Source organism: Miniopterus schreibersii, assembly GCF_964146895.1.
Source record: "Miniopterus schreibersii genome assembly, chromosome: 5".
Classification (NCBI taxonomy): domain Eukaryota; kingdom Metazoa; phylum Chordata; class Mammalia; order Chiroptera; family Miniopteridae; genus Miniopterus; species Miniopterus schreibersii.
Window position 1 is genome coordinate 17241764 of NC_138106.1, and position 20823 is coordinate 17262586.

General features: G+C 36.4%; 2 protein-coding genes across 3 annotated transcripts in view; both read left to right on the top strand.

Annotated features, from left to right (window-relative positions):
• The window catches only part of MME (membrane metalloendopeptidase), a 578791-nt gene that overhangs the window by 348445 nt on the left and 209523 nt on the right, over positions 1-20823 (top strand). The gene's annotated exons all lie outside the window — the stretch shown is intronic.
• The window catches only part of LOC308557545 (uncharacterized protein), a 227081-nt gene that overhangs the window by 186803 nt on the left and 19455 nt on the right, over positions 1-20823 (top strand). Inside the window, exons 5-7 of one of the 2 annotated variants that reach the window (XR_013998844.1) lie at positions 13951-14018; positions 14197-14317; positions 20500-20731. The gene's annotated coding sequence lies outside the window, so the exon portion shown is untranslated. Of the gene's footprint in view, positions 1-13950; positions 14019-14196; positions 14318-20499; positions 20732-20823 lie in introns of those variants that run through there. The other variant, XR_013998843.1, reaches the window with a different exon arrangement.

The following is a 20823-nucleotide window of genomic DNA, read 5'->3' on the forward strand; positions in this document are numbered from 1 at the left end:
TACTGTTTATTATTTCCCAGTTACTTTATATTATTATTAAATTTAACATCTAAAACAGTCCTGTGAGAAAAGAAATGTTATCCCATTTACCAGATAGGCCAAATAAGTCTTAGAAAGGATACATTTCTGAGACCAGTCAGCCAGATGATCAACCAGATTTGAAATCCAAGACTGCCCTCCTCTACTATTTTATGATCCCATCAGCATCCTGTGGAACTCATCTCTCACTGCACTACGCTGCTCTCATGGACTGGACTGGGAAGGGCCTTGCCTCACCCTTTGATGAGTTTCAGAGGAGGGAGTGGGGTGGCGTCATGTCACAGCACAGATTCTTTTGAAATTCTCTTGAAATCTCTTGACACTCCTCTTATGAAAAGCATGATGCTCATACAACACATTTTTAAAAAATATATATCTTTATTGATTTCAGAGAGAGGAAGGGAGAGGGAGAGAGAAAGTTGAAACATCAATGATGAGAGAGTCATTGATCAGCTGCCTCCCGCACGCCCCTGATTGGGGATGGAGCCCACAACCCAGGCATCTGCCCTGACCGAGAATCGAGCCTCGATCTCCTGGATCCTAGGTCGATGTTCAACCTAGGGTCACAGACCACTGTGAAGGCCATCCATGCACCTCTTTATCTCCCTGCTCCCATTTAAGAACTCTAGTGTATTCTTTGTAGACCATAGGCAGTTTATGGTAAAGAAATGACATAATCTGATTTGCGTTCTGCAAACAATTCTGGGAGCTCCCAGAGCACAGGCTGCAGGAGATCATGCTGCAGGTAGGAGTCTGCATTACGAGTTGAGGGCAGAACTGCATCTGGGCAGCTGTGAAGGCATGAGAGTGGAGCACGTCCTGGAGAGAGGGCAGAGGAAATGTTTAATATGGAGGATGCAAAGAGTGAAGCAGAAAGAGGAGTTAGGTGACTTGAGAGAGGGATATAATTAGCCAGGAAAGGAAATACAAATAAGGGTAGCAGATAAAGGAATGAATTAAAACTATCAATATTGTGATAAAGGATGTGACTTAGAATTAAGTTTGATATGACTACTACACCTTGGCTGATGTGAATAGAGGGTGTTGCAGGGAAGTGAAGCAGGGAGATGTTTCAGGTGCAAGAAACATTGTCTAAGAAAATGAAAAATTATGAAGAAATATGGGCCAAGAGAAAGTTGGAGTGTGTTTGTTTTTTCTCAAAAGAGTATTTCAGTTTTTATGCAATCTACATTTCCCAAGTCCTATTGGTCTGGGAGTAAAAATAGAAACAGAAGAGCAGAAACAAACAGTAATTTTCTGGGTTGACTGTCTTTACCATGTACCAGACACTTGGCATTTGTGTGGGAGCAAATCTCTTGCCTTTTCTGCCCTAACTGCTGAGGTGATGCCTGGGAGATGCAATGCTCTGCTCAGGGGCCTTCGGTCTGCTCACACCCCTAAGGCTGGTCCATGTTCCATGCCGTCACCTCTTCTCAGGGACCATATTGGTAAAAAATCCTCCTTTGTATCTCCCAAAACAATAACCAACTGATGGATTCTAGTGTGGAAAAAAGTAGACTTCTTTTTTGGGTGCAAACTTTTTATTTTTATTATTATTTTTTTAAATTTATTGTTGAAAGTATTACAGATGTCCCCCATCCCCCCCCTTGCCTCCCTCCACCAAGCCCCCATCCCCACCCCAGGCTTTCACCACACTTGTCTGTGTCCATGGGCAATGCATATAAATGCATATATGTTCTTTGGTTAATCTCTCTCCCATGCCCCTCCCCTCTGAAATCTGTCAGTGTGTTCCATGCATCCATGCCTCTGGACCTGTTTTGTTCGTCAGTTTATTTTGTTCATTAGATTTCATATACAAGTGAGATCGTGTGATATTTGTCTTTCTCTGACTGGTTTATTTCACTTAGCACAATAATCTCCAGGTCCATTCATGCAGCCACATAGTATTCCATGGTATATATGTCCCACAGCTTTTTTATCCACTCATCTACTGATGAGCTATTTCCAGATCTTAGCTATTGTAAATTGCGCTGCTATGAACATCGGGGTGCATATATTCTTTTTGATTGGTGTTTCAGGATTCTTAGGATACATTCCTAGGAGTGGGATCACTGGGTCAAAAAGCAGTTCCATTTTTAAGTTTTTGAGGAAACTCCATACTGTTATCCATAGTGGTTGCACCAATCTGTGTTCCTACCAAGAGTACATGAGGTTTACCTTTTCTTCACACCCTTTCCAACACTTGTTTGTTGATTTACTGATGATAGCCATTCTGACAGGTGTGAAGTGACATCTCACTATAGTTTTAATTTGCATATCTCTGATGTTTAGTGACATTGAGCATCTTTTCATATGTCTATTGGCCATCTGTATGTCCTCTTTGGAGAAGTATCTATTCAGGTCCTTTGACCACTTTTTAATTGGATTGTTTATCTTCCTGGAGTTGAGTTGTATGAGTTCTTTGCAGCTTCGATATCCCTCTGGCCTTTCAGCCACCGCATCTGCTTGAGCAGGGCTTTCTCTTTCCGTGTCTCTGTTCCTCCTACCAGTCTCTACATGGCTTCTTCAGTGCTCCTTAGATATAACATTTCAGATCAGCTATGCTTCAATTGGTTTTTCAAGTTGATTGCTCTGTAGTTTAGCTGTAAATCTGGTCCGTGCCTGGGAGCAAATGCACACAGTCTCCAGGTGCTTTACAGCCATCTTGCTTCCCCAGGAGACAAACTTCTTAAAAGTTACTTTTTATTATATGGTTGGAAGGTTTTTGTGTTGGTTTGTTTACTAACCACCCTCTTTCCCACCTCTCTTCCATCCTGCCGAGGGAAACTTGAGACAGATATGCCACTGTATTCAAATTGCCACACTTCCTCTGTCTCTTGTCTAGGAATTAGCTTCTATATTTCAAGTGTATTTCCTTCAGATGTCTTCTGGTCTCTCCTGCAAGTTGGCCAATAGGACACCATCCTAATGGGTTCCTTGGAAATTACCATCAGGGGGAAAGCATTTTGTGTTTAATTAATGCAATATCGTGAGATAACACAATGATAAAAATATGAGGTCAGGGATTATTGTTTTATGTTGTTACTTGGTTGTTGGCATAGCGTTACATTTTTGAAAGGTCAATGTACAACTTTTAATTTTCAGCATTAACAAACACAGCAACAACAATCATCAAAAAGTTGTATTGATTTAATGTCTAGATATTTGTTATATAAATAGTTCTCAAAGAACCACATTATACACTGAAAATAGAAACCCAAATTACCTTGGCTCTTGGATGTATATGAAACAGTGAGAATAAAAGACTGTAGGTTTTTTAGAGCCATACTTCTCACCTAGATTGATAACAGTATTCCTAGTTTCTGTGGTTTCACATGCCATGTTTGATGTTGCTAGAGTATGTGTTTTGTGGGGAGTCTCCTTCTTTCCTTCTTGGGAGGATACCACAACATAACTAATTTGCTTTGAGTAAAAAAAAAAAAAATGAAAATATAATACCAAAGGAAAGGAAGTTTCAAAAAAGACAGCAAAATGTCAAATTTAGAATTGAGCTCAAAATTTATATCTGGAACTGTCAATTTAATCCCTGCCATTAGCTTCCTCAAGACGTCCCTGAGACAGATACCAAGCATTTTGAAATTGTACAACAGTCTCTGAGTATCATGTACCAAAGGTAAGGATAGAGTGTCAGGAAACATTTTATAGCAACTTAGATACAGCTTGACAAAACAAGCAGAAAAAACTAGAAGCAATAACATTGCACAGCCAGCCAAGTGTGCTTGGAATCAGTCATCAGTAGAGAAGAACTTTCTGGAGGAAATGCTTAAAGCTAAAGGTGAGTGTGATAGACAGTTTCAAACGTATCTAGCAACTAATAATACAGCCAGCCACAAATCCTCTAATGGGCTCAACACACTCTACAAAGGGCCCTTGGCTGCTTCTCAGGCCTTTCCATTCCACCAGTCACACTTATCGCAATCGCTGTGGGTAAGGACGTCTTCTCGTAAGCAACACCGCAGCAGCTACTGAGACATATCTTTGGAAAATCTCTGCATCTAATCATCCCCTGTAGTGAAGGCTGACTGCAGATTCAGGGACAGAAGTAACTATTTCAAATCTTTAAGGGAAAAATCCTGTTTTTTCCAGTTTTATTGAGATATAATTAATATTTAACATTGTTTAAGGTGTACAGGGTGATGTTTTGATATACATATATATTGCAAAATGAATACAAAAATAAGATTAATTAACACATCCATCACTTCACAGTTACCTTTGTGTGTGTGTGTGTGTGTGTGTGTGTGTGTGTGTGTGGTAAGAACTTTTAAGATCTACTCTCTTAGCAACTTTCAAGTATACAATACAATATTGTCAACTATCGTCATCATGCTGTATATTAGAACTCAAGAACTTACTCATCGTATAAATGGAAGTTTGAACCCATTAACCATCTGCACGCGTTCCTCCCCACTCCCTCACCTCTGTGCTGGCAACCATCAGTCTAGTCCCTGTTTCTATAAGTTCATTTTCTTTAGATTCCGTATACAAGAGAGATCATGTAGTATTTGTCTTTTTTTGTTTCACTTAGCACAATGCCCTTAGTTTCATCCATGTTGTCACAAACGGAAGGATTTCTTTTTTATGGCTGAATAATATTCATATAAATATATCACTACTTCTTTATTTATTCATCTGTCAACACTCTTATGTTGTTTCAGTATCTTGGCTATTGTAAGCAACGCTGCAGTGGACATAGGGGTGCAGATATCTTTTTGAGATATTGATTTCATATCCTTCAGATATATATTTCCTCATTTATTTAAACCTTTGTTAATTTGTTTCAGTAATGGTTATAGTTTCCTGGATAGAGGTCTTGGACATCATTTGTGAGATTTATTTCTAAATATTCATGTTTTTATGCTCTTGGGAAAGTTTTTCAAACTTAACTGTTTACTGTTGGTATTAGGAATGTAATTGTCTGCCTATTATTTTGTGTCCACCAATCTTATAAAACTCTCTTATCAATTTTAGTTATTTAGTTATAGATTAGTTTGGATTTTATATAGATAAAATCACACCATCTGAAATTCTAAACATTTTATCTTTATTCTTTTTTTCTTTTTTTTTTAACTTTATCACACTGATGAGGACTTCCAATACAACATTGAATACTCCTGATTTAATTTAATGAATTTTTGTCAAATTTTATTCACTGGACTTCAAATTTAGCCCGTTTGAGAAAGGTGATGTTTTTAAATTCTTTTTGTTAAAATAATTATAGTTGAGCTACGGTGAGTCTGTTACTCAAGGAATCACTCAAAGTACAGGTTTTGGGGGTTCCTTAGAGCAATCAAATTAAGTAAAATGACACAGGCAGAAGCTCCACTAGGTGATGGAAAGATTATGTCAATAACCTGTATACATCTAGAAATATGCAGAAGTTAGGGCATGTTTTCATCACGGCATTGCTGAATTTGCATTGCTTTTTTTCCCCCTAAGAAATATTCAGAGCTTTAATACTGGATTTAATCTTTATCACATCCTTTAAGTAGTCAAGTATAAATTGACCTATTTTCCTCCATTTGGGGAGAAATAGGGAAGCCTAGAAACACTGACATTTTCTAAGCTATCAGCAGAGGCAGCTTAAAATACAGGATTCCTAGATCTTAGAAAATTAAGCTTCCCTTTCCTAAATTCTCTTTCCATGTGGCTTTAAGATTTTTTCCCTTAAAGTTTTGAAATAGTTACCTCTATCCCTGAACTTGCAAAGTCAGCCTTCACTACTGGGAATGAAGAGATCACTCAGGAGGCCCCCAAAGACTCTCTGTCAGTAACCGCAGTGTTGTTTCTGGAAGATGTCCTCACCCACAGTGATTGCTGTACGTGTGCCCAGTGGGTTGGAAAAACCTTAGAAGCAGCTACAGGCCTTTTTGGAAAGGACACCAAGGCATTTTCATAACTGGGGCTGTTACTTTATGTTTAGTGTTTCTTATATGTTGTTTAAGATATCCTTTTTTGCTTTAAGTTTCAAGTCATAAAGATATTCTCCTATATTATCTTCTAAAGGCTTTATTGTTTTCACATCTAGGTCATTAACTCAACCAGAATTGATATTGTGGTTTGAGGTAGGAGTAAAGTCTCGATTTTTCCAATATTGATATTTTAATTGATCCAGTAGTATTATTGCAAAGACTGTCTTTTTCTCACTGGTTTGCAGTATTAGTGTTGTCACTTATCAACTGTCTGTGTATGCATTGGTACTTTTGGAGATTCCTATTCTAATCATTGGTATATATTAGTCAATCCTTGAGTCAATACCTCATTATTTTAATTAATGTTGCTTTTTATTGTTTATTTTATTTTTTCCTGTTTGGAACATTGTCAAATCTTATTTTTTTAATTGAATTTTTTGGTGACGTTGGTTAATAAAATAATACAGATTTTTTTTAAATAAATTGATGCACAGTAATATATCTGGAAATGATCTGGGAACCAGATTCTCTCTCTTCTCAAGCATTCCATACCCTGCCTTGGGACTTGGTCCTGGCTGGGATGTGGTGGGGTGATTGGGAGAGAAGAGGGCACAGAGACCTTTCTCAGAGATCCATCAATATCTCAGCTTTCTTTGCTTCTCTTCTGACTCATTTTCTTTCCCAGCCAAGAAACACTTAATTTAGTCTCTAGAATGGAAAACCTGTGCCCTTTGACTAATCATATATCCTTCCAAATCCATTTTTTAATGTGCTGAGTTCTCTATACTCTCTTGAGAGAGAGACTGTTGTAATCAGAAAGCCCCAAGATTTACTTCGGCTTTCCATTGCATCATCCCTCCCCTGAGGTAATGAATTATTATGACTAAATTAGTAGCAAGGCAAATATTATAAGAAAATGTTAGGAAAAAACTTTAAATCATATCTCAAAATACCACCCTACCTAATTTGTCTGGAGTTCAGAAGATAAATATAGGTCCAAGATAAACATTGGGAAGTCACGAGCAAACTGCAGATGAATTAGAATAAAATGTTAGGAAAGGGCTTATTGTAAATAAAATAAAATTAAATTAATTAAGTCACCTTATTTGAAAGTTCATTAACTATAACTTGCGCATCACTGACCCCAGCAAGTTTTCAATCAGCAAAAGTTAAAATCGCTATGTCATAACTGTCTTCAGTGAACTAAACGAACTGTTTATACTTGGTTATTATGGAATTCCCTTGAGCCTAAATTAATGGAGACTACAAGTGGTTTAGTAGAAGAAAAGTATGCTTTTTATATGATTTATATTCTCACTTAGGGCATACACACAATAAGGTTAATAGTTTTCATAATTTTATAATTACTTTTAATTTATTTTTAAATAAAGTTTTAAAATTAATTCTGTTATGAAAGATTTTCTTGGAAACCAACAAAAGTGAAAGCTAGTTTGAGAGCCTGGGAAACTCCTGTTAATTTGCCATCTTCTTCCATTAGCAACCATTAAAAGTACTTGTGCTGCTTTCTAGGCTATTCATTCCCATCATAAGCATAGCACCATCTTTATGCTGATGACACCATTGTCTGTAGTTTTGCTCTCAGATTATAGATTTAACCATTTACTGAATATACTTGATTGACCATCTACTCAGGTGTCCAAGATCTAAATGTCATTCTTGAGTGCTCTTTTCCCTCACCCCTCACATCTAATAAATGACCAGATCTTCTTGATTTATTTCCAAATATTCTTAAATCTTTTTATTTCCCTCATTACTTATTATCACCACCCTTGACCAGGTTATTACCATCAAGGACCTGAAAAACTACAAACGATATCCCTGCTTCCACTCCTGTCATTCTTTATTCTATTATCCACATTGCAGTCAGCAAGGATATTCTAGATTGCAAACCTGACCATCCTGCTCCCTTGCTTACAAGTTTTTTATTGCATCGTATTGCAACCCACTGCTGAAACACCAATCCCCTTTTCTGGCCATCAAAAGCAGAATTATGTATTCTTCATGAATTTTCCTTCTTAGAATCAACTGTGATTTGGTTTTCTTTCTCTCTCTCTCTCTCTCTCTCTCTCTCTAAGGAAAGAAACTGCACTTTTCCTATTTATTATTATTATATCTCCAATGCCTAAGACATAAACTCAAATACATTTTTGTTGAGTTAATAACAAATTATATGTAAACTGTAACTGAAAAATAATTTTTTTTTAAATCTAAAATATTTTTTTAAAAAATAGACTGAACAAATAAATTGGGCTTTGTACACCCAATGCTTAGTGAGTCAGAAGGTGACTCCTTGGTATAGTAACTACAGTTAAAGTATATTGTGACCAAGTGATAATAATTCACTCAGTGAAAATGACCTTCAATGATTAACTAAGAAAATGAATCATAACTTAAACCCAATGATTTATATATTAAAACACAGATAACAGAACTTTCTAAAAAATAGTTACATAAATCAGAAGCTCCTCACTATTATCAATAAAATAGCACAGAGTGGCCCTAATCTTGGTAGAACTCAGTCACCATGAGCCTTCCTAAAAATTGTCCACCTCACTGATTCCAGAAATCTTTACTAAGAGCTTCAGCTCTCTTCCCAAAAGCCATTGATTGACTAAAAGGGCTATTTCACCTATCCAGCTTCACTGACACTACTGTCTAGTCTCTTCCTAACTCTACTGTAGAGAGAAGCCACATTTTTACTCACAAGGCTGACAAGAGATTATAACTCTATTGTATATCCACTCACAAGCAATATGAATATTTGTAATTCTGTGCCTTTTAGTAAACCTACAGCTTATGTCAATCTGGACAGTTCTCTGTCTTTACTTTCTGAAGAAAACTACTTTAAGCCTTTTCTGCTGTCTTCAAATCACTAACTTAGCTGAGAGTCATATAAAATAACTTTATATTGTCTGTTTCCCAGGCAACCATCATTAGTAGAGCCATGTGCTTTTCTTTCTTTTGATACAAATCTTTGAGGACTGGGAAATACATATCCAAGCCACTTCAGAGCAATAATTTTGAGAACATAACAAAGGAGCAAAAATATTTTTTAATGACATAAATATAAAGCAATTTCTTTTTATAAGAAGTCATTCCAGAAGCTCAGTACTCAGTGAGGTAGATTTCCACCTTCAAAAATACTCCACTTTAGCCATGGCCAAGTGGCTTGGTCGCTGGCCCATACACCAAAAGGTTGCAGATTCCTGGTCGGGGCACATACCTAGGTTGTGGGTTCAATCGCTGGTTGGGGTGCATATGGGAAGCAATTGATGTTTCTCTCTCACATAGATGTTTCTCTCTCTTTCTCCCTTTCTCTCATTCTAAAATCAATAAAAACATATCCTCAGGTGAGGATTTAAAAAAATACTCCACTCTAATTATGAATAAACTAATGAAAGACACCCAAGCATAAGACTTGATAAAGAGTTGTGACCTTTGTTACCTTGGAAATCTTGCCACAACCATTGTGACCCCATGGGGCTCGCAGTAATAGACCCTCTTCATAAAAGAGTCTTGAATAATTAAAATGTTATCACTCTAAATACCACTACCCAGAAATACATATCCAGTTTTTTAAAATGAATCCAGAGTTATTTATTAAATTTTAGAAATATGAGACTCATCCTCCAGAAAAAAAAAAAGAATGGAAAGAAAAAAAAAAACGGAAGAAAAAAAACCTAAATAAGCAAGCCATGGGATGCTTCAGTTAAGTAAGGAAAGAACAGAATTTAAAGGCAACAATGACTGGGAGACCCCCATTTGGAAGAGGAGAAACTGAAGAGGACCAGCCAGAGAGAGACTCTAAGAGGCGGGGAAAGAGATCAACAGGATAACCCATGCCCGCAGGTGCTGCTTGCCAGGGCCGCTGCTTCTTTCTTAGCCCCTTTCCTGCTCTGCATTCTGCCCTCTGCTTTCAATTGAAATTCAGTTACTTCCTTCACTCACAGTTTTCATCCTGGATGTAGCTATTTCTCCCTTATCAGCATCTGTGTTGCTTCAGATGGTGCTTCCTCATGTCCTTGAAGCATTTCCTGAGGTTTGGCTCCCACTGTTCGGATTCCAGGTGTCATCGGTGCCAGCCATTAATCAAACACGAGCATTCTCATCTCCCACAGAGGACTAGGCTGTTTATGGTGCTGTCTAGAAGGATTCATTGTAATAATGAAAGGAAGAGCTTTAATTGTCCCAAAATCATACTTTGCACATTCCACCGAATAGAAAATCATTTCTAAATAAAAGAGAAAGATAAAATACTATGACAAATTCCTTTATCTATGTAAATAACCTATATAAAAGCCCTAGAGTATTTGCAAATCTTCAGAGATTGATTGATTTACATTAGAAATTTGGCACGTTTTCAAAGTCTTTATATTATCTTTCCATTTTCATAATTGCTTTCATATTGCTTGGCATTCTATTTATAGTTTGCAATTGCCTTGCTCTGTATATACCTGAGTGTCTGTCTCTTCAGATATTAGCAACAATTTGAAGAGTAAGCTTTCTTGCCCAGCGGAGCGGCTCAGTTGGTTGGAGTGTCCCCTACACCAAAGGGTTGCAGGTTCAATTTCCGATCAGGGCACATACCTAGGTTGTGGGTTCGATCCCTGGTTGTGGTGTGTATGGGAGGCAACCAATCGCTGTCTCTCTCTCTCTTTCTCTTCCTTTCTCTCTCTATAAAATCAATAAAAACACATCCTCAGATGAGGGTTAAACAAAAAAGAGTGAGCTTTATCATCACATGTATAATAACAGAGTGATTTAAACAACAGCTGCTCAGTCATTGAAAAGCAGGACCCAACTATCCAGTGAACAATCATGATAGAACAGTTTTGTTTTAGTTATAATTGAAGTGATAAGTCTGCTTATTTTAATACCTTATTGGATGTTTTGATTGCTGTACATACTAGAGCTAAGCATTTTCTTTTTCTTTTTAATCTTTATTGATTTCAGAGAGAGGAGGGGAGAGGGGGAGAGAGAGAGAAACATCAATGATGAGAGAGGCATTGATCGGCTGCCTCCTGCACACCCCCGACTAGGATCAAGCCCGCAACCCGGGCCTGTGCCCTGACCGGGAATCTAACTGCGATCTCCTGGACCCTAGGCCGATGCTCAACTGCTGAGCCATGCCCGTCCAGGCGAGAGCTAAGCATTCTCAAAACAAGGACCATCCCGGATCCATCTTCTTATTCCATATGCCTATTACAACATAGGGTTTGCATCCAATTGGTGAGTAGTTAAAATTTGTCAAATGGAAATACATTTTACCAAGAAAAAGAAAACAGAAAATTAACAAGACTGAACCCCACTCACCTTTCCTGATGAAATTCTCGCTTTAGTATTTGGCCCAGAGTAATTTTTCACAAATAGAACAATTTATACATTGAGAAGAAACTAATAGTTTTGAAAGCATTAAATAAAAATTTCCCATACAAAAGAAAATATGCTATTGATTTTTCTCTGCTTGTTAAAAACACAAGTCCATGCCAAAAGGCTTTTGAGATATGAGTGCACTGGGTTTCCTTTGGAGCACAAAAAAGGAATAGAAATTTCTGTTCAGGATTTTTTAAATGGTATTGTGCAGTTCCTGCTCTGAAATTTGTATTTATCATTCAAAACTTGTTTCATTTTTATAGATGGAAAAAGCAAAACAAACATAAACCACATACACAAATGACTAATAAGATTCTCCAATACCAAATGGTTTGAGAAATCCAGTGACAAATGTCTCCTTAGCCTTGTTTCTGCTACACAGGAAAATCATAGTGGCCTCCTACTATGAACATATGAACATTCTGCTAACATAAAAAGGACTTTCTAATTTAGAATTGAGAACACTTAAACCAATAATTTCTGTTTTTGTCTTCTGAATCACTAAATTATTTAGCAGTGTATCAGCACCATATATGAGGACATAGAATTTCAGAAAAGGCAAGGTAGCAGCTTGGAGTGGGTTATTTTCCAATTGGTCACCTGTATTCAGTTAATAAATGATTTATCAGTCGTGAATCTTTTTATTCACAATTATGAATCAGTTACAAATCAAGTTTTCTATTTTTTTAGTTCATATTTAATGCATGCTTGGGCTCTGCCAACTAATCAGGGTGTTTCTGAAAGTATCTGTTGTCTTCATTTCCCTAGATAAAAAGACATTCTCTGATAGCTACAAAGGGAATACTTCTTCATGGCAGCTGACTTTCATCACTGTCCATCAGCACTTTGATTATTGATTTGATACCTGCTAGATGACTTGATACATGCTAGATGTTTGTTATGACCAGGATGGAATTATTAAGAAACTTCTTTTTGTTGCAAATGGGTATATATAGTAAGACAGTAGAAGTGTGAACACAACAGTGAGTTGCAAGTAAACAGTGAGTTGAGTTACGTTGAAGAAGATCATTTTTACATTGTGATTTAAAACTCTACTCTTCTGGAACTTTTCCAGATGGTAATACTTTTAATCAATTTTTAAAAATGTTTCAATATGTTTTTCTTATATTATTTATGATGACAAAAATCAAACTTTATTAATCATAACTGCATTTTTTCTATCATATTATCTTGGGATATTTTTTAAATTTTATAAACAAAACTTTTAAGTTTAGTCCATCTTACTGAGAATGTTCTTGTCTATCAGATAGACCTAATGTGATATTTAAAAACTTAATTATTTCTGATATTAGGATTAATTAGTAAAACTAGCAAAGAGCCAGCGATTAGCACCCAAATGTAAATAAGCTAGTCAAGTTGTTCAGGAAAAAAAAAATGATCCACATCTTTGAAAATGTGCAATATATAGCACTCAGGTGTCAGCCTTTTAAATGCTATGGAATGATTATTTTGTCTTGTGGTTTTCCAACTATATGGCTATATGACTTCACTGCATCTCCTAGAAGCCAACTGTGGACTTTGCCTCTACCACACACATTCTTCTGCCACAAATCAGAAATTTGCATATTGGCAAAGCTATTCAAATTTAGCAACTCAATTTAAAACATACTACATTGCAAAAAAGCATGTTAGACAAATGATTACAATTATTTTTTAAAATGCAAAATCAAGCATAAGTTCAATGTTCAATTGCTTGAACTGAACTTAGAATTATTCACTCTTACAAGGCTAATATGCAATCAGTATATATATATGTATATATGTATGTGTATATGCATATGTATTGTATATGTGTATATACATACACACACATATGTATGTGCAATAAACTTGCTCCTGTAGATCTTCATGACCCACTAGTTTTTATGTTTATATTTCTGACTTTAGGCTGAGTTAACAGAGATATTCTGCAAGATAGTTTTATGCATGTGCTTAGAGATATTTGGGTGGGTCTTTAAGAATCATAAATTTGAAATATATTTTTCAACTTGCTGTGCAAGACTTATATTGGTCCATGAAAAGGGAGAATATTAAATCACTTGTCTGAGTGAGTGAAAGAAAAATTGCTGACTGAGGAGAAAATCAAGAAACCTTGTTTTTAACCCCCGGACTCTGAGTCTAGAGTAAACTGCGCAGGTCTGTGTAGAGTAGGACCAAATGCACAAATCAGAATGGAATTGTAAGCTTAAAAAATTAACGCATGCTGTTTGGAAGCTTCTGACAATTTGAAGACTTTGAGAAGATAATATTGGCCAAGCATCAGCTTTTTGTGTTCATTGTGTGTCTGAAATGTACCAGTAGCAACCATGTGACATGATCAGAATGGGAACCAGTCTCCAAGGCAAGGTAGACATGGCATGACTCCTATTTACAGTTGGCAAGAACCAAGTTAATAATGCCTTTTAAAAAGTACAAATAAGCTGAGAAAACAAGACTCCTTATTTATAGGTCAGATGAAGAAAACAGAATGAAGCCCAATATTATGCCTTAAAATAAGTATTAATTGAAAGTCACCTTTATTGTTTGAGTGTTAAAAAATAACATATATCTGATTGTTCTGCAGAACAAGAAGTGCTGCAGATATCCCTATTATGAGCATGGGGAATAGAAAATACAGGAAAAGTGGCAGAGGTAACTAAAATTCATTTTTTTCCTCCTGCGCACTCAGCTATCCTATATGTTCCCAGCTTCCATTACAGTTGCATTAAGTCATGTGAATTCTGACCAGCGAAATGTAGGTAGAATAATACATATCACTTGGCTACTACTAAAAGAAGCCTCCTGACAATTCTCTGTCTTTTTCCTCAAGTCTTTCAATGAGATGCAGAGACTATGGACGGCAGAGGACTCTAAAGCTCTGTGGTAGACAATGCTTCCTTCACTGAGAACGTCTTACTATGAATAATGCATGCACTGAACTAAACCATGTGGTAAGTAATACGGTCAATTTATATTCTTCCACAACCTTCTTATTTTGTTGCAGATAGATAACAATCTGTAAGCTGCTTCACTTTGACTAGTACTAAAAATCAATTAAAAATATTTTTTTTAAAAAGAGTAAGAGTTTAAAAAGTGGCAGATATTAAGGCATCATTTACAGTATTCTTAATTTTTCCAGATTATAAACAGAAGTAACTTTTATATATGACCTCTTACATAAATCCTGGATTTTTTTACTCTGAGTAAGTCTCATTCTGGAGGTTTCAGAAGGTGAAGAGGCAAGTTAGGATGAGCCTTCTGAAACAAGGTGAAGAGTGTGGATTTCATATTATATGTAAATGGAAATTAATAGACACTTACAAACATGGGATACTGATCACATTTAGGAAGATATATCTTGTGGCAGAGTGGAGAACAGACAAGAAGGCTCAAAGACTTGAGATGAAATTATCAGATATGCCTGCTGGACAACGCTTGACGTAAAGGACAAGGGTCTGAGCTAGGTTTTAGTAAAGATGTAAGAGGAAGCTGAATTCTCAAGCCATTGCCCTTTTCATGAAAAGCCCAAATGTCCTCATCAATTGATTAGACTGCATGTAAAATATGTTAAACCAGAATTTCTTCCACTTCCCCCCCCTTCAATTTGTATGGAAGGGGATAGCAATGTGGGTCCTTCACACACAACAGAAAGCCTCATATGGGAGAAAAGGCAGTTTTTCTCTAAGTGCAGGGGTAGAGAGTGGCTGCAGTGATGATTGAGGTGGCCATTTGTACAGAACTTTAGAGTTTACAGCCTGTTTTCACCAACATTACCTTATTTTGATCTCCCATCAACCTTAGGTAATAAGTAGAGTCTTAACTGTGTTACCATTTTAGATGTGAGTAATCTCAGGTTTAGAGATTTCTTAAGGATTTACTCAAGATTATCCCACTAGTTCATGACAAACACAAGACTCAAAATTAAATATTCTGATTCCATGTCCAGTGCTGCTACACTGCAGGTAAAACACTCTCGCAAAATCTATTATCCGATCATTATCTAGAATGACAAAAACATACCCTCCACCTCACAATAAATATAATTCCTTCCTCTGAGTTGTAATGTATGGATGGATTGCTCTATGGATTAAATTAACTTTTTAAAATTACTTTTTTTCCCATGACCTGTATGAAAAACCTCAGCCTCTCCAAACATAGTTTACTTTGTGAAATACCAGTTGTTCACCTAGGACTGTAAATAGCTCAAGTGATAAGTACTGAATTGCTTTCCTAGTTCTTCCTCCAGAATGGATGCAGAGAGTGCCTGGGATGTGCTAATGGAGTTAAATAGCATCATGAATAATTCTCAAGTATCGGGGAGCCTATAAGATTTTTATACTGCTTTCAACATCCAACTCCTCTTTCCCTCTGAAGTTACACATTTATGAACAAAAAGCAACTTTATATTATCAGCATCATTTCAGAGTTTTCTAATTCTCACTAAATATGTGTAAGGCAGTTTTAACAATGAAGAACATTAAGTTAGAAAATATGTACTATTTTGAAACCTTTCCACACATGTGGTCATAATAATGGAATTCTTGACCTAATTTTCTTTGGGTCTTTTCTTCTCTGTTTTGACTTTATTTATGCCTCTCAGAAATGTCTCTGTAAGTTTCTCATTCAGACTATATTCAGTCAGTGGGTTTCCAAGGAATAGCTAAAATTTAGGACACAGAAGGACAAAAAAAGCTCTTTAATCTGGAAAAAATTAGATATTAAACATAACATTTTGTTATTGTTTTTCTTTGTAATGAGTTGCATGCTGATATAAGGGCAAGATTGCCTTAAGGAGTAAATTCAACCCTTGTTGAAGTTGAGTATGGTTTTCTCTTTTAAAATTGTCTGATAATAATATTAAAACATGCTTGTTATAAAAGGTGAGTCAGTACAGTGCAGAGATTTTAAATAGCAAAGTTAATGACCTCACTTCCCTCTATTATATTATTAGGTAAACAAAACCTAAAGGACTTTGTCACTAGCTGACCTACAAATAAAAAATATTAAAGGAAGATTTTAATGTTGGAGGAAAATGTTAACAGATAGAAATTTAATTCTACTCACAGAAATGAGAAGAACTATAATGTTTAATATGTTGGTAAATATCAAGTGTTTTTCTCATTATTTAATTTAATTAAAAATAAATGATTGACTGGATGTCATCAAAATTTAAGATGTGGGCATCAAAACCCACAATCAAGAAAGTGAAAAGAGAGCCTACACAGTGGGAGAAAATAATATATAATGAATAATAATAAATAATATATCTGATAAGAGTCTAGTATCTCATATATATGAGGAAATCTTACAACTCAACAGTGTAAAGACAAAGAAACACATTTGAAGATGGGCAAAGAATTTCAATAGACTTTTCTCCAAAGAAGATATGCATATGGCCAGGGAGCACATGAAGAGACGCTGAACATCATCAGTCATTAGGAAAATGCAAATCAAAACCACAGTGAGATACCACTTCACACACATTAGGGTGGCTATAATATTTTTTTTTTTAAAAGGAAAACAAATATTTATGCAAATGTGGAGAATGAACCATCATTCATTGCTATTGGGGATGTGAAATGGTACAGCTACTATAGAAAACAGTTTGATAGTTCCTCAAAAAGTTCAAGTTGACCATAAGAAACAAAATTCCACTCCTTGTTATATATCCAAGAGAACTGAAAACATATGTTCACAAAAAACTTGTATACAGATATTAATAAGAGTGCTATTTATAATATGTAATCATTGGAAACAGCACAAATGCCCATCAGTTGGCAAAGAGATAAACAAAATGTGGCATGTCCATACGACAGAATATTATTTAGCCATAACGAGAAATAAAACCTAGAAAACCCAAGAGCCCGCCACGGTAAAATGAATAAACCAGACACCTGTGGGGCTAGTCGTGCAGTGGGCTCCCACTCGGAAAGAATGAACCCGGTACGTGCCGCAGCATCAATGAACAGAAACATTACACAAGTTCAACAGACCAAACGCGAAAGGCTAAATGCCAGATGATTCCATTTACGGAGATGTCCAGAACAGGCAAATCTATAAAGATCTATAAACTCAGTGGTTTTCAGGGGCAGTAGTTGAAACTATTTGGGAGATGAAACTATTCTGGAATTGGTGGCAATGGTTGCTCAACATTGTAAACACACTTAAAGCCACTAAATTGTATACTTTTTGCTAAAAAAAAAAAAAAAGGAATTCAGGAAATGTAAATAAACTTTCAGTGATTTCCTCATCTATAAAATGAGCAATATCATCTCATGGGTAAAAGTTATATTAGATATTAACAGCCAAAATAAGGATTTAATTAACAAACACAAATCCCTCCCTGTTCCTTTCCCCTACACTAACTGCAGGGCCTTCTAGTACTTCACATTTCTTTTACGTTCTTCCTAAATCAACATGCATCAGCAAAAGCACACATCCTTCCAAGGAAACAAATGTTCTTAGGATTTCTCTAGGAAACTGTATTCCCTAGAAAAGCCACCAGCCAAAGAATAGTTAAGGGGGAGGCACAGCACTCTCCATTTACTGTAAGAACATTGCAAGACTGCAAGATGGCAGGGAGCCACATTTTTAATTTATTTTATTTATTTATTTATTTTAAGAGAAGTCCCAGTTACAACACCCAAACTGAGAAGGATTTTTGGGACACTTAGAAACAGATGCATTTATAATGGTTGAGGCTTTTTAAATAGCCCATTATTTGCTTATATTTGAGAAAGTCCATCACATTATAAAGTCTGTTATTAGTGCTCCATGAAAATATAATATACTATTATTATTAATAATCAGAGAAGTTGGTGTTTATTTAATCCAACCACTAGAATATCGTATTTTTAAAAACCAGTCTCAAAGTACATTTTCACTGAGTGCCATGGATGTGCCCATCATAGTGCTAAGAGTATAAGGATAACCAAAGAAATTATCATTTCTGAAAGCACAAATCACTACAGGCATACAAGAATATTAGCTAATCACATGCAAAAAAAAAAAAGTGCTAACACAATCTAATGAGGACTTGTTAGACTATTCAAAATCAACATGAGCCCTTCTTTTTCTTTGTTCCATATATCCCTGATAAGGGATTGAAATTCACTTACAATAGGACTTCAAAATTAAATTCTTATTGCTGGTCCTATTATATTTTTAAAATTTAGGGGATATCTACTCACCCAAAGTAACTCCATCCAGTGATTTATATAAAGTTACAAAAAAATGATTTTAAAACATTTAGGTAGCTCAGATGAAAGTAAGTCATTCATTTTAAGTCATATGAACAATTGATCTAATTATTTAATTACATAACCTTGAGATAGCTGTTTCTTATTCCACATGCCATCTCGCTCTTGGAGGCCTTGGAGCCTGGAAGGCTGGGAACAGTGCTCGTCAGGAAGGAAGGAAAGAGATGTTGGAGGGAAGGAGCCCAAGGCATTTCTCCTCTAGGAGGGAGGTCAAACCAGAAGAATATTTAAGACAGTTTGGTGAACTGGAGCCTTGGGCCACTCCAGTAGCACCTCTGCACAGCTGTGGAAAGCTCTGTGGAACTTCCTACCAAGGTCTCCAGGAAAAAGCACAAGTGCTTCTGCTTTGGTCATATGTGTCTCCTTGGTAAGGAGAACCAATGGCCATTTGTTTGATGATGCATGAGTCATTGGTGAACTTACAGAAATAATCTGAAAGGAAGAGGTTTTGCCTTTCAGTCAATCAGCAGCCAGTAAATTAGTTGGAGTAGAAATGGCTCAGAGCTTTAGTTGTTACTGGGTTCAACCTAGTTTCCTGTGATGGATGGGAGTGGAGATCCAGGCAGTGAGGAAGCAAGAAATTTTCAGATGAAAAAGAAATCACGATATGGTCACAGGGTTGTCTCTTTCCTTGATTAACTCCTATTTAAATTCCTACTTTAATCCCCTATAGTGGGTCCCAGCAGAGAATCCTTGCCCACTGAGACAGGACCCTTTCTGAGCAATGAAAGGAGGTTCTTCCAGTAGGAATATAATAGTATATTTTGGAGGTGATCAAGGAAAGAGACAGACTTCACTATGAAAACAATAAATTCCAATATTTCCTAGCACCCATTACTTCACAGTTTATGAATCAATGATTGCACAGACTTCTGAGTTCATAGGGTGAGAATAAATGGAAATAATCAGCATTAAATACCAAGCTTTGTAGTCCTCACCCTGAAGACTGTATTTACAAAACAGCCTTAAGCACCTCTCTGAAGGATCGTTAACCAAAGATCTAGAGAGGAGGATCCTATCTGAGGGCACTGGAATTCAGCAACCACAGCATCACCTTGGTGCTGTAAAGGACCATGGGCTAGCAGTGGAATGTACTGAACTACATATATTTGCATAGCTCTTCCTTTCTTACCAAAGACAGGAGGAATTTACTGATTTGTATTAAGCCAGTTTCTGAAGTGATAAAATGGAGATAATTATAGCATTCTTTCAAGGTCGCTATAAGGATTAAGAATAATGTACATAAAATTCATATCAAAGTACTAGCAAATATTAGAGTGACAATAAATTATAGCTATTACAGTGGTCACAGGTGTCCCATGAAAGTCCCTACACTCCAGCCATCTTTCTTCTCTCTTGTACCTTTCCTCCTAAATGCATAGGCTCTTTGCCAATATTTCACTTTATCTTATTGCCTTGTACTTAATTTTTATCTCTCTGACCACCTGAAGAATAAGCGGGCACCATTGACTTTTTCTCATCCCAGATTCACTCCTTGACTCCATGACCTGCATCCAATGGCCAAGTCCCACTCAATTCCTACATCTCATTTAGAAGTGGGAAGTCAAGGGATATTAGTAAAGGGTTTATGGATGAAGTAGGGTATGAACTTCACCTTGAAGGATAGGCACAACTGAAATCAAAAAGGACTATACGTTTGCTTTTCAGAATCCCATACAGAACACCAACTTTACTTTGCATTTGCTGTTACAATGCCATTCTTTCTTACTTTAACATTTTGACATAGCATTTCAGCGTGCCAAGAATAGATGATGCCATTATCAGGGACAAAAGAAGTTGGTTTAATTTTTATTGATAACTGACCAGGTTGATTATTTCTGGATGATATGACAGCGCCTTAATTTTATTGTTAGATTCAGAGATTCCTGTGCTGTTAAGATCATGAGAGCAGTTGTTTTCAAAATTGTGATTGGTGAAGCCCTGAGTTCCAAGAAGATATCCCAGGACTCCTCCCGGTGAATCTGGAAGGTGAGGCCAAGTCTAGATGCACGCTGCTTGGCTCCAACCCAAGCATTCCACTTCTATTGCTTCATACTCAGTCCTAGATAAGATTTCATTTACAAAATAAAAAATAATTGCAGTTTGAAAACAAACAAACCTTGGAGACTATTTCACATGTGAGGAACCACAGTCTAGTCCAGGAGCATGCTCAATATTATACTTTTTAAAATCTCTAA